At 41.4% G+C, this 13,551-nt stretch overlaps 1 protein-coding gene across 2 annotated transcripts in view; it reads right to left on the bottom strand.

Moving 5' to 3' along the window:
* The window catches only part of ZRANB3 (zinc finger RANBP2-type containing 3), a 117,592-nt gene that overhangs the window by 89,852 nt on the left and 14,189 nt on the right, over positions 1–13,551 (bottom strand). The window lies entirely within an intron of this gene.

Here is a 13,551-nt window from a genome sequence, read left to right as displayed (position 1 = left end):
AGTTTTGGAGAATACTATTTGAAATCTACCATAGTCAGGGCCTAAAAGCTACTTCAGATAGTTTACAAACAAATTACACTCTAACTAGATACGTTTTTAGTTGTGTATCTACACATATACATTAAAAACAATTCTGCACAGTGCCTTCCAAAAATGATCATAATTTACCAGCATTCTGGACATGATATTTAGTTAAAAGAAATGTTTTTTTAACCAACTATAACTTGCAAATGTATGGCTGGTGTGACCTGTTGTTGCCTCGGGTAGCCCACCTGAAAATGCTAAGGTCAGGACAAGCTGCAAGAAGAAGAGCAGATTCTCCCAAACTGGTGGCTAACACTGAAGTTAGATTCCTCAACCAGCCACAAACAGTGTTTCGGATTCCCCACACTGGTTGTCAGGAAACCCCTAAAAAGTAATACACAGCACCCTTTATTGTATTTCAATCTCTGGCTCCCAACCACCAACTAGGTCTTCAGTTGCATTTTCTAGTCTCTGGTCTGCCATATGGCTTATCCCAAACCCAGCTGATAGCACACGGGCAGAGAAAAGCACTTACACTCCCCCCATGACCACAGGCATGTCTCTACATGTCCTGATGACTCATAGGCATAGCCCCTGGCTTCTCTCGCTAGGCTCATTGTATAACCTATGCTGACAGTAATCTGACTGCAGGGTGTAACCCAATAGCACAGCACAAATTTTTTGGATACAGATATCACATATCCATAACTCACAGTGCAAAGACAATACCTACACAAACAGTATCATCATACTTAGCAAATTAGAACTTTTCCAATGGTACCTGACATGGCATATCTTGTAAGATTCATTGTAATTTTGCAATATTTAAATCAATATTATAAATTATCACATATTCCAGACAGCATCAAAGGTGGGTTACCAAAAAATTATGTATTCATGTCAAAATATTCTTCTCTAGGACTATAAAATGGTGAGTTAATCCAATCCAAAGGCAACTTAGAACGAATGTTTTTTAGGTGAAGAAGGCATAAATTTCAAAAAGGAAAAGGAATCTTTAAACTTCCAGCAAGATTTTGGGGTGGGGCAGAGCAGGGAGCAGTCTTTAACCCAAAGTCTGCTGGCTAGGGCAGACAGCAAATACAGTCAGGTGCTCTGGCTTTCTGGGCGGGGCAGAGCAAGGAGCAGTCTTTAGCTGCGGCCTTCAGGCAGACACAACTAGACACAGACCATCTGGCCTAAGGTGAGCGGGCCACTTCCCCAAGAATGGGGTTGGTGGCAGGGAATAGGGGGACCCAGGCCCACCTTACTTCACTGGGTCTATGGGGATCCCACCAAAACACACTGACATCTTCTGGCAACACCAGACTGAAGTCTGGTTTTCCTGGGTCACCTCCCATCGCCCCTTCCTGGTTCAGGTCCATAGTCTGCAAGTCCTCAGTCTCCTTGGAGCATGCAGCAGCTGGCAGTCCCGGTAGTGTCTTTCCACCATTGGTCCCCACTGGGTAAACAGCAGATGGCAGTCCCAGAAAATCTTTCCCGCAGTCAGTCTCTTGTGGAGGCAGTGCACAGCTCAGCGTCTGGTCCAAAGTCTCACAGTTGGCTAGACACATCTGTCTCCTTCCCTGGCTCTGGCCCAACTGAGCTGAAGGCCCTGTCTCTTATCATTCCAATGCTGTCCCTCTTCTTCCAGGGTGGTAGGCAGAGTCACTCTGCCTCACTTCATGGTGGTTGCTTGTTCTTCACCTGGGGAGAGTTTGGCTCCTGGAGCCAACCCTATTCTTCAGCTTTCTATTCCAGGTTGAGCCAGGGCCCTGTGCCTTTGCGATGCCATCTAACTGTCAGTAACATCAGAGCCACAGTTCCAGTCAGTCCAGCCTCTTCATCTAGCTCGTGCCTCAGGGCCCAGTACAGCTATTTCCCGGCACCTCAGAAGGGAGTCAGCCACCATGCAATTGTCCATTAAATGTACAGGTTCTGCCAAGGTCTTGGGTTGAAGCCCCACCACCCAGTCTCTTCCCCCAGCCAGGAGAATCTTCATAAACTGTTCTATTACCATTCTCTCAGCCATCTGCAATCTGGTCCTTGTCTCTGGTCGGAGCCCACTGTGGAAGAACCCAAACTCAGGGGTCCTTACTTACAAGTTCTTTTGCTTAGCGGATAGTCCTGAATTAGCCAAACAACAGATTTAGCAAAGTTAAAGTTTATTCTTTACGTAAAGAAGGTGGTCCTTTTAAATGTAAGGAACGACCCTTAAGTTTGGGTTCTTCCACACCACCAGCAGGCCCATGGGGAAGGCCCCTCCCTTCAGACCAGGGGCCCTCCCTCTAGCTCATGAGTTTCTGGGCCACCTGCATAAAGATTCTCCCCGGGCCTCTCTCTCCACAGAAACTATGACACATTTCAGCTGCGATGTCTAAACCCATAATGGTGACCTTGACACAAGTGTAATCTTGGGTGTGGACTGGGTCAAGTCCCTTGTATGCAGCCTGGGACAGCCTCATCCCACACGAAGCAAGCAGAATAGCCCAATGTTTGTATCATGCTGTTGTTGCTACCTGTTTGAGCATAATCAAAAATGCCTCAGGCTCATCCTTCAGTCCCATCTTCGTAAGCTTCACCAGTACCATGGTAACTGGGAATGGATTAGGTGCATCTGTGGAATGGTTTGCCATCACCCACTGTGGATGTACAAGGTTGAACACCTGTTGAACAAGAAGTTTTTCTTGTTGCTATGCCACTACCTCCGGAACAAGCTGCTGCTGAGTGGCCAGCTGCTGTAAGAGCTGGTGGTGTTGCTGTTGGTTATCAGTCACCTACTTTAACAACGTCTCCAAGTCCATCTTCCTGTTAACTCTGGCTGGTTGGTGAAGTAAGGTTTTGTTTGTTTAAATATAATCCCTTTTAGGGCTGGGACGATCATGCCTGCATTCTCTACCAGTTATGAAGGGGAACTCACGGGTAGTGCTGCGTATCGGTCAGGCCAGGGTGTCTTCCTCCCAGGTATTCTCTTTTCTCATTAAATGCTGCATAGGGGCCTGTCCTTTAGTTGCTATGTAGATATACCCTTAGACACACACAGCTGGCCCCTGCCAGCTGATTCAAGCTTGCATGACTTGGTCTCCGTTTTTGTGTAGAATTCCGGCTCTGGGACCCTCCCATCTCAGAGAGTCAGCCCTTGACTCAGCCCTTCAGCTATGTCACACCATTGAATCCACCCTTTTTGGGGTATACAGCAAGAGTTCCTCAGGTATTCCGTCCCAAGAATTCAGAGCACGTGTCTTCTCCTTTCCACTGTCTGCCTCCTCCTGAGCTGCTCCGCTTCTCTTTTTAAGCTCTGCCTACAGCTCTCTTTTTAAGCTCTGCACTGCCACCTGGGTCCACAGCAGCTTCTTAATACTTTCTTCTCCAGTGTGGGATCTGTATAACCTATCACACAGATTTCACACAGTCCTGCTGCAAACGTCTGCAGTTTTACAATGATATTTTACTATTTTATTAAATCTCTCTCTCGTTATCTGCAGTTCCCACTGGCCAGATCTCTTCATGTCACATGTAATTTGGTTTCGTCCTCCTGCATTTGCACTAGCAATTCAGTTTTGGAGTCATCTATACATTTGACCAAAGAATGGCATGAACCTGGTGCACAGGAGTGTTTGTTGTCTTTCTTTAATCCTTGGTTAATGGCTCAGAAAAAGTCTCTTAAACCGTAAATGCTGCATTAGACTACAATTAACAGTATGCATGACTGCTCGAGTATGGACAGATGCAGATCCACATATCACCAATAGATTGCTGATTTTGAAAACTGCTGATTTAGACTCTTAAATTGAAATTTAAAATGACAACTCAGATGAAATTCCAAAGAGATGAAAATAGATAACCATGTATTATGAGAAATCTAATTTTTAGCATAGAACTAATAAAACATTGGGAACAAAATATATTTTGATTGGATTACAGCTAAAAATAACTTTAAAAGGATTCAACCCCAAAACACTTATTATTCAACAATAAGAATTTTAAATTTGTTCACAGCTAACATAGCAACAACAGATTGAGGTCCCTAGGTCTGAGAAATGATTTTGTCCACTAGAGTCTGGGACAAGGAAAGTTAAGCCATACTGTAGAAGTCATGTAGTCCATTGCTATGAAAGTATTGAATGCTTTGTGCTGCAACTCCTCCAATTTATGATCACTTGGAGCGATATTGGAAAGTATAGCCACGCTCCTGTCATTATAGTCTGACTGTATAGAATTCATGAGACACACAAATCATTGCTTTGACTGAAAGAGCTGTTTAGTATTACATAATCTTTTAAAAAGGAAATCTCTCTTTAAGCTAAAAGCTTTCACTTCACTATCTCCTACATTAATGTATTCAGACTAGCTGCCAACACCAGTATTGAAATTGCATGCTAATTAGTAGATACATTTGAAGGTACAAATCTGTACTTCAAGTTCACATATTTTGACTGCAAGACGACAGACTTCTTGTTATCTGAAGTTCAAGTAGTCATTTCCTTTCCACTGGTAGTTACTCAATTCAGGCTTCATCTTTCATATCCCATCTGTTCAAATGACATCTTAATAATAACTATATCCAAGAATGCAAATCCAAGCTATGAGACACTCAGTTTCATATCCTGTTATATGATCAGCCCACAGGGACACAAGTTTCAGGAAGGCAGGAAGAACAATATTAGATGTCTTGGTTTTGGACACACATCCTCTTTAGTAATACAGTCCAACTATTTTGAGAACATTATGGTTTCTTTTAAGTAAGGTTTTATTATTTTGAAGGCTATATCTGCTTTCACAGAGATTCAATGAATAATGCTGGAATCTCTGTGCATGTGTCTGAGAAGTCACCCGCTATTCCATCAACAAGCATTAGAATCTCACTCCAATGTACTGCACATGTTGGTGTGATCCATTGTAATGGTAGGATAAGCAATGGTTCTATACACAGGGATGTCACTCAGGAGTCCAGTTCATAAAAGAAGGTATGCAGAATGGTCTCTTCTTAGGGATAACAATGTTATTTCTGTTTAATGTGTTTACTTTAAATAAAGCAAAGTCTGAAGTTACCATTAAAATATAGACATCAAAAGTTAAAAAGCTTTGCCTGATCAGCTATTATGGCAACTGTATATGGAGAAAAGAGCATGGTGCACAAGGACACTGATGTTTCAAGTACATGCATAGGTACTGTAACTAATGTTAATCTCTCTCCTCACAAACTCATTTATGTTTCCTCCTCTCAAGTTTTCACTCAGCTTCATCACTGTGTGTTTGAAACCCTGCTCTAAATATATAGGACAATATAGTTTAAGGGATCATGCTAAGCCACATGGACCAGCACCCTTATTGGGTCATGAAACCAGATAATCCTGGAACAGCTTGCAATACTAAAAAGCTCTCAAGAACTTTGAAAGCATCATGCTTTCTTGCCAACTAGATAGAGATTACTCTCCCAACATAGGCATCTGGTATCCCTTTTCATATCATTCTTAGATTCCAAGATCCTAAAGCAGGGACTTTGTCTACTTCCATGCTCTGTATGATGCTCTAGTACATTGCAACTGCTTAAATATTTCTGATTACATGGTTTCCTAGAAGGCAGACACTATCTAAAAATAATGGTGGTCCAGTAAATGGCTCATCAACCTACAAGGGCCTGGAACAGAGGACTTTACATTGAGCATGGAATCAAGTTTTTCCCTACCCAAGTGGAAGAATGCCACACAATTTACAAAATATACCTTTCATCAAGTTTTCTTCACTGCATTGTTAGCTGGAGGTAGAATTCAAGTTTTGCCCCTAATCCAACTCTCATCCACACACAAAAATCTCTAGCATGAGTTAAATGGTGCTTAAAGCTTGAGACAGCTAACCAATCAGGGGATGTGGTTGAAGCTCTAGTACTGCTGATACTCAAGCTAGCAATATAGTAAGGATGCTGTAACTCTCCATCTGCTAACCCAATCACTCTGTGCTGCTTGAATGTTGTTTCAGAGTGTGGTTGGTGTCTCGCAAGTTAGGCTTGCTTCAGTGTACTAACTGTTGAAACACTAACCAGAGTTGCCCCCCCGCCTTTTTGTTGTTGCTGTGTTGACCTGTGTACGGAGACTACATTTCAAAAGACAGATTGTGGAAAGTTGGACTGAGTACACCACAGTATTTGTAAAGTTTAGGGCTCTGGGAGTTCCCTTCAAAAGAAAGCACATGGGAAATGGGAAGACAAAGTACCAAAAAAAAAAAAAGGGGGGGGGGGGAGGGGAGGAGTTTACATTAAAATATTAAAGCCCTAAAATGAAGTTTCATTTACAGTGGAAATGAGTACATAAATTAAAATTAAGACGTCCATATTTTAGAATGAATCCTTACATACAAGCATGCTATAGTGATCCAGTAGGTTAACAGTAAGTGCCTACAGCCCTAATGCATCATAATATGGCTCAGTGGGAAAGGAAATGAGAATGTTCTGCTCATATTTTCTTTGTATATGTAACAGAGCAGTCTATCCCTTTTAGAAACAGTTGTAGTCCCATGTGAGCCAGTCCTGTTCCAAGACTCTGACAATGAAAGATCAGGCATTTGGGGCCTTGAATTCCTCCAGAAGGATCACATGACCGAGCTGAAGCAAGTTCTGATGGGAAATGAGGAGACAGGTCAGTTAACAGTCATGTGACAAGGCTCTAGGATAAAAAGCAAGCCTGTAGATCTGGGTGAAGAGAGGCTTACAGGGAGCAGTAGATCCAAGAAGGTGGGAGGCATACCAGGATTTAGGCAATTCCCTGTGAGGAGTGACCTGCACAGAGCAGAAAGTGCTGGCAGGCTCTCCCGACATGGAAACCTGGAGAGAACTGAACCGGGCTTGGGACCAACCAAGTAGCTGGCAGGAACAGGGAAGGAATCCACAACCTAGCTCTGTGACTCCAGGGGCAGAAAAGGCCTAAATATGAAAAGGTAGAGGGAATTATTTCTGAAGTCTTACTAATCAGGGAAGCAACTATTGGTACTCAAGAAGGACAAGCCAATTGTTTATCTATTAAAGAACTAGAATGGCTTACTACAGCAGACACCAACAACAGAATGATACTTTGAAACTCCTGGGCATGAGAGAGTTAACAGGAGAGCTAGGGGGGAAACTGAGACCAGGGTCACCACATTGTCACACTGTACTATACCCTACAAGAGTATACATGAAATGTAGTCTCATAAATGTGACCATGAAAAATGAGTGGGTGGCAAAGATACCAAGTGCATAGGTATCGTCACATCTGCAGAGATTGGTGGGTAGTTATAAAACTCTGAGAAATTTCTGTAAGAGCAAGACACACAGAATAACGTTAACAGTAGCTATCTTGATTTAAGGCACTCTGGGCTGTTAACATTATGCCTCAAATGCACCTGAGTCTTTTCCTTTTCTTTTACTTCTTAAATGGAGCAGTTTCTGTTTTTGGCACCATGCAATGTCTGTCCCTGCAGATTTACAATCCAAGTTAGACAATACACTACAACCTGTATCAAGTTAATTGTCCACACTTTATCATATTATAAGCATACAAATTATCGTACTGGTGTAAACATGTGATCTACCTAGTCCAGTATGTGTCAGAGAACATTGCGAGAATCCCCATAAATGTACAACTGTAGAGTAACGTACTTATACATGAAGTTTTTCTCAACCTGGACAGTTAGCTTTTATGCCTTCTTCACACACAAATGTTTATATAGGTTAAAAGTGGATAAGGGCTATAATGTAGCTATTTATTGCTTATTTATATAGATAAATTAAGCTTCTGTTTCATTTTAGTAAGTTTAGAGAATTGAGAGAATAATCAAGAGCTACATGTAACTTATGGAGAACAGAAGCCCTATACTTGTATGTATATTTCTGAAAGAAAGGCTGTTAAATCACTTTACTACTAGAACTTTTTAAAGTGCCTTTGCTTTTTCACAAAGATTATGAAAAAAATGCAGTTTTCTTTAACAAATACAAGCTTCATGCAGTCTGTTGGAAACATACTGTACAGAGGAAGCTCACTTGTTGCCTTCGCTAGTGTGGGTGTCCTGATATTCTCGGGATTCTCACCCATTCATGTGAGTCACTTTTATATAACACTACAATATATAATTTGCCTCCTACTCACAAGTCAACACTTTAGCACTAACATCTTACCCATGGGTTATTTAAAGAATGTGAACTAAGTATATTTTAATAGAGAAGTGTGCAAGCAGCCATTACATTTGAGTATGATTATTGATTCAGTCATAAAACTATAACAAAGTGAGATGACTTCTTTGCATAAATAATCAGGAATATTTCACCAAAAATAGAGTCCCAAATGATTTAAATTAGGCATTGTTTGCTCTTGATTTATATTAAGTATTTTAAAGGTGAATTTAGCACATATCAGATGTTCCAGATTGACAGCACTAGAGACATGCCATTTATTCACAGAAGAGGTACAGCACAGACAGACAGTGATTGTGCAAGATCCTACACTGACTCTCCAATGTTCCTCAACTTCAGTCTGGAGACCCCACCTCCATAGCCTCATGTATTCATTAGCATACAAACATCTTCTAACATCCTAAAAGCCTGGTGTAGACAAGGTAGTGTACATTAACATGCTAAATTGATCAAGCTGAAGCCCATGCTCAGCATATGACTAAGTCTACAATAGGCTTTTAGAATGTGTTAGCCAACACCACACAATTAAATCCTAGTCAAGACAAGGTTTAATAGCAAGAGGATAGTTCATTCTCTTACAGCCATTCAATTCTTGGCTACTGAGACTATGTAGTTTACCAACTAGGGTAATTTTTATGAAGTCTATTTGGATAAGAACTGGACCAACATCCACTTATTTCACATGGATTACCCAACAGTCATCATAACTAATATTTTGATGTGGAAACTAGTGGATTCAGTCCAGTGACCTAGAAACTAAAGCTAGAAATTTAGCAGTAATGATCACCACGTCTATGAGCTCTTCATAAATATGTAGCCTAATGACTTGCAACAAACAAGCCAAGCTTCAGTTACTCGTAAGCTATTGGTTATTTTCCTTGCCAAACAGATCTTCACCCTTCCCCCCATCTGACTGCTACAAACGCCGCTGGCTCTTCTCTAACCATTCTTCCCTCTATGCAAGATTTAGCCTAGCCAACTTTAAAGAAAAAGCTACCTGGAAAAAGTTCCCCATTCAATACCTTCTTTTTCAGTCTGAGACCACCTTCAGAAGATTTTCCCATCCGACATTCCAAGTTCTCAACCCCACATTCCCTCATCTTTAGTCTCCTCCTACCTGTGGCTCCTTTCCCGTAGCCTTCAAATGTACCAGGGTCTCTTCATTTTTTTTTTTTTTAAATAAAGTTTCCTCCATCCAAACTGCCTAAATACTGGCCCATCTCCTCCCAGCCACTCACCTCCAAACTTGAGCAGTGCTGCTGACATCTGCTGTCTTGACTTCCTCTCCTCCAATTATCTCCTTTATTGCCTGCACTCCAACTTCTACCCCCTGAAATCTTACTAAAGTCACCAATGACCTCTCCCTGGACAAGTCAAAGGATTTCTCTATTTTTCATATTCCTTAACATGTCTGCCAATTGACATGGTTTAGCATCTTTCCCTTCTCCTGGACTTCTTTCCCCTTGTGCTTCTGAACTGCCCTGGTTGTCTTCCTATCCCTCCAACTTCTCTTCACCATTTCCTCCTTCACTGCTCTTGGAGAATTCATTGCTCTGATTTTTATTTTGGACCACTCTTTTTCCTACCAAGTGTCAATTCTCAGTCACCTCATCTGCTTAAAGGCTTTAACGCTATACTGATGAGTCACAAACTCAATTCTTGTCTCCTCCCCGCAGTTCAGTCATATATGCTGACATATCACCCTGGATTGTCCTGCAGCCAACTCACAGGTATTGGGTCTAGGTAGAGAAGACAACGATGGCTACTGAGATAGCACTAGAAGAGACTTTAATGGAGAGAGGAGAGAAAAAAGATAGTCGGATGCAGAAGCTGTGTACACCATCCTTGAGGGGGTATCTGATGGAAGCTATTTATGCATGAAATACTGCTTCATAGAGCTCCTGGCAGAGAACATTCAAGGATTTGAGATACAGCTGGAGACTATGATAGGAGTCAGATGGGGATTTGAAGATATGGATGGAGAGGAGAGAGGAGGTAGTACAGACAAACCAAGATTTGTGGACACCTGCCGAACAAAAAGGACCTAGGAGGGTGGACTGCCATAACAGAAGGGTTATCCATGGAAGAATGCGACCACAAGACCAAGGAAGAGACTAGCTAGTGATGGTGAAATCAAATTGAGTAGCAGGTTTGCTGCAGTGGGGATGAGGAGGAGAAATAGGCAGAAGATGAGGTGGTGAGGAAGACAAGGAGGAAAGAATCCCTGCAGAAAGAGGAAGAGATGATAGAGATAGCCAGGGATTGAAGCCTAAGAAAAAAATGAGGATGATGAGAGAGAGAGAGAGACAGACAGACAGACAGACAGACAGACAGACAGAAAGAGATTCATACCAACACCAGGAAGAGACAGGTCTATGTGATCGGGGACTCCATAGTCAGAAGAATTGACAGGCCTGTCACCACATCAGATCCAGAAGAGTGTGCTGTCTGCCAGGAGCAATGATATGAGATGTGGACATGAGGCTGAAGAGGATCCTGTTAGGAGCAGCACAATTAGTGTATTCTTCCCTGCATGTCGGGATAAACGACACTACTGGATTCCCTCTGGAATGGATCAGGAATGACTATGCTCAGCTGGATAAGAGGCTTAAGGAAATGGGTGGTCAGGGGATTTTCAGCAGGATACTTCCAGTCCCTGGAGAAGGCAGGTGCAGATGTGAAAAGACAAATGTCAACAGATGGCTCAAGGATTGGTGCTATGAGGAAGATTTCAGGATGACTGACCATCGGGAGGCAGTCTCAGAAAAAAGAATCTTCTTGACTGAGACTCCACTTGGGGATCTAGGGTATTAATCTCCCAGGATCAAGTCTGGCATGATTGATAAAAAGGACTTTAAAGTAGGAGATGAAGGGGAAAGGTTGGAAGGGATATGTGAAATCTCCACACATGGCCTTAATATACAGGAGCAGGTAAAACAGCTAAAGGAAGATATAGTAAGGGATAATGGAACACTGCAAGCTAGAAAATTGAGTGAGGTCTGAGGGAAACAACAGAAATGCTTGTACACAAACACAAGGAGTCTGGTAACATAATGGAGAAATGGGAACTACTGCAGGAGGTTAAACTAGATGTCACAGGGATTACAGAAACATGGTAGAATAGCACCCATGACTAGAATACAGGTATTGAAATGGATGTTTAGGAGAGAGAGGAATAAAGGTGGTGGGATAGTACAATCAATGAAGCAGTAAACTGTAAAGAAATACGGAGTGTGGACAAAACTATCTGGTTGGGTCAAAATCACTTTGAAGAATTGTAGAAGAGGTTCTGATGTTGTTAGGGGTCTGTTATAGACCTCCAGGGTCAGACTCAAATATGGACAGTAACTTCTAATATTATTAGAAAGATAAGTACTTTTGGGAATTTGTGTTACAATGGAAGACTAATTTCCCAGATATAGATTGGAGAATAAATGCTACTAACACTTGTAGGGTCCAGTGATAGTCGACAGTTTTCATCAGATTGTCACTAAATCAACAAGAGCGGATGTAATTTTACACTTTTGTAAGCATGAGGACATCATAGAAGAGCTCGTCCTAGGAAATACCTTGGATCAAGTGATCACAATCTAGTTCAGTTTAAATTAAATGGAAGAATAAGCAAAACCAGGTCATTAACTATGATTTTTTATTTCAAAAGGGAAGACTTTTTCTCCTTCAGATTTAGTAGATAAGGCCAAGCCCCATTAGCTCCTCATCACCAGTCACCACAAAGTTTTGAAGTCTTAAAAACCTGCCTTTCTTGAACGAAGTTTATTATTTGTTGTTTTTGTTCTGAAACTAAGAACTCATTCAATAAAATTCATCATGCAAGGCAAAAGAATTCTTACAGCACTGCAGGAATTTAACTAGAGGGCTTTTAACATGTCTAAACATTTCTAGGCCAGAAAAAAAAAACCAAAAATGGTGTTAGAGGAGTGTTGGCCACAACTGTGTTGTAACCAGTTGTAAATATTGGTGTAGGCAGGAGTTTATTTGTGTAGAGAAAGCTTAATCTCAGCCCTGTTCTGGTTCATTTTATCAGGTGCATTTGGAAGTATCTTTAGACCAACAGGTAATCAAACAACTTTATTTTTGTGTGGACTTCATACATAAATGGAAGCCTCCCAAATCCTCATTTTGAAAAAAATAGAATAGGTATAGAAACACAAAGGCTATGTCTTCACTGATGGCGGCAAACTTGCTGCCCTCATATCGACTTATCTGGATCAACTGAGCAGTCAGTGAAGACCCGCTCAGTCGATCCAGAAATCGACATATTAAGACCACCTTCTCAAGTGGCGTAGCGCTGCGTCGACAAGAATGTGGTTCCCGTCAGCGCAGTGCAGTGAAGACGGCGTGCAGAACAGAAGCAGAGAAGTTGATGGGAGTTATGCAAGTTTTTTGCGTAACTTGCATAACTCTGGTCGACTGCCGCTGAATCTCCGAGGTAAGTGAAGAAAAGCCCCTAGGCTGTGGCTGCCTTACTTGCATATATTTAATTTAAATTGGCTACAAGTGTGTTGTATTGATTTATAGCTAAGTTTAATTCTGTATTTAACCTGTAAAAGCCTGTCAAAATTCTGCTTCAGACTTCCTGGTAAATATTCAAACAAAAAAGACAAAACATTCCAAAGTTTCTAGTCTTGATCATCAGATTCATGCAGTTACAGGGTTTTTTAAAAATATTTTTTAAGACTGAATTGATCAAAGTGAGGAGTAAGGAGGCACCTTTGAGGGAGCTACAAGCAGAATCTCTTCAGTCAATGCTGAATAGAAAAAGGAAAGTGAGAGCTTAGTTTGGTAACAGAAGCAGGGTATAAGCCATGAGTAGTAAGACTTCCAAAAGAGAAGGATGTTACAGAAAGATGTTACAAAGATAATTCTTGTTTGAGTGCTTCATGCCTGCCAATTATAACAGTATTCTGGGGTCCAGTAAGCATGATGACCCAACCTCAGCATCTGAAATACCTTCACAATAAACAGAAATATATAGTGTTCATAGTCTCTGTTCACGTATTCCCAGAGTTTCCTGTGAAGCCTTCAAGAGTGAGCAACCCCATAGTGCATTGTATGCCTCTGTTTCCTACCTTAAAAACATCCTTCCATCTTTACCTTAATATAGATAACTTGCTTTTGGCATCACTATCAAAACTTCTCTCAGATTAGAGACACATTCATGTGTTTGTTTCAGGCCCCTTTTTCCCCCTCTCCCTCCCAATACCCCGTCATGAAGGAAAAACGTGCATTTTCCTTTATTGCAGCAATCCTGGATTGAAATTAACTTCATAAAGCTGAGTAGCTCACCCATTTTTTGTGCAGCATTTGCAAAGTTAAAAGAAATTTTTTTTTTTTTTTTAAGAGTT

Source organism: Emydura macquarii, unplaced genomic scaffold, assembly GCF_026122565.2.
Source record: "Emydura macquarii macquarii isolate MOO-44397 ecotype Brisbane River unplaced genomic scaffold, CSIRO-AGI_Emac_v2 contig_1253, whole genome shotgun sequence".
NCBI classification, from domain to species: domain Eukaryota; kingdom Metazoa; phylum Chordata; order Testudines; family Chelidae; genus Emydura; species Emydura macquarii.
Note: the sequence above shows the minus strand (reverse complement) of the source record. Positions and strands in the feature narration are given on the sequence as shown.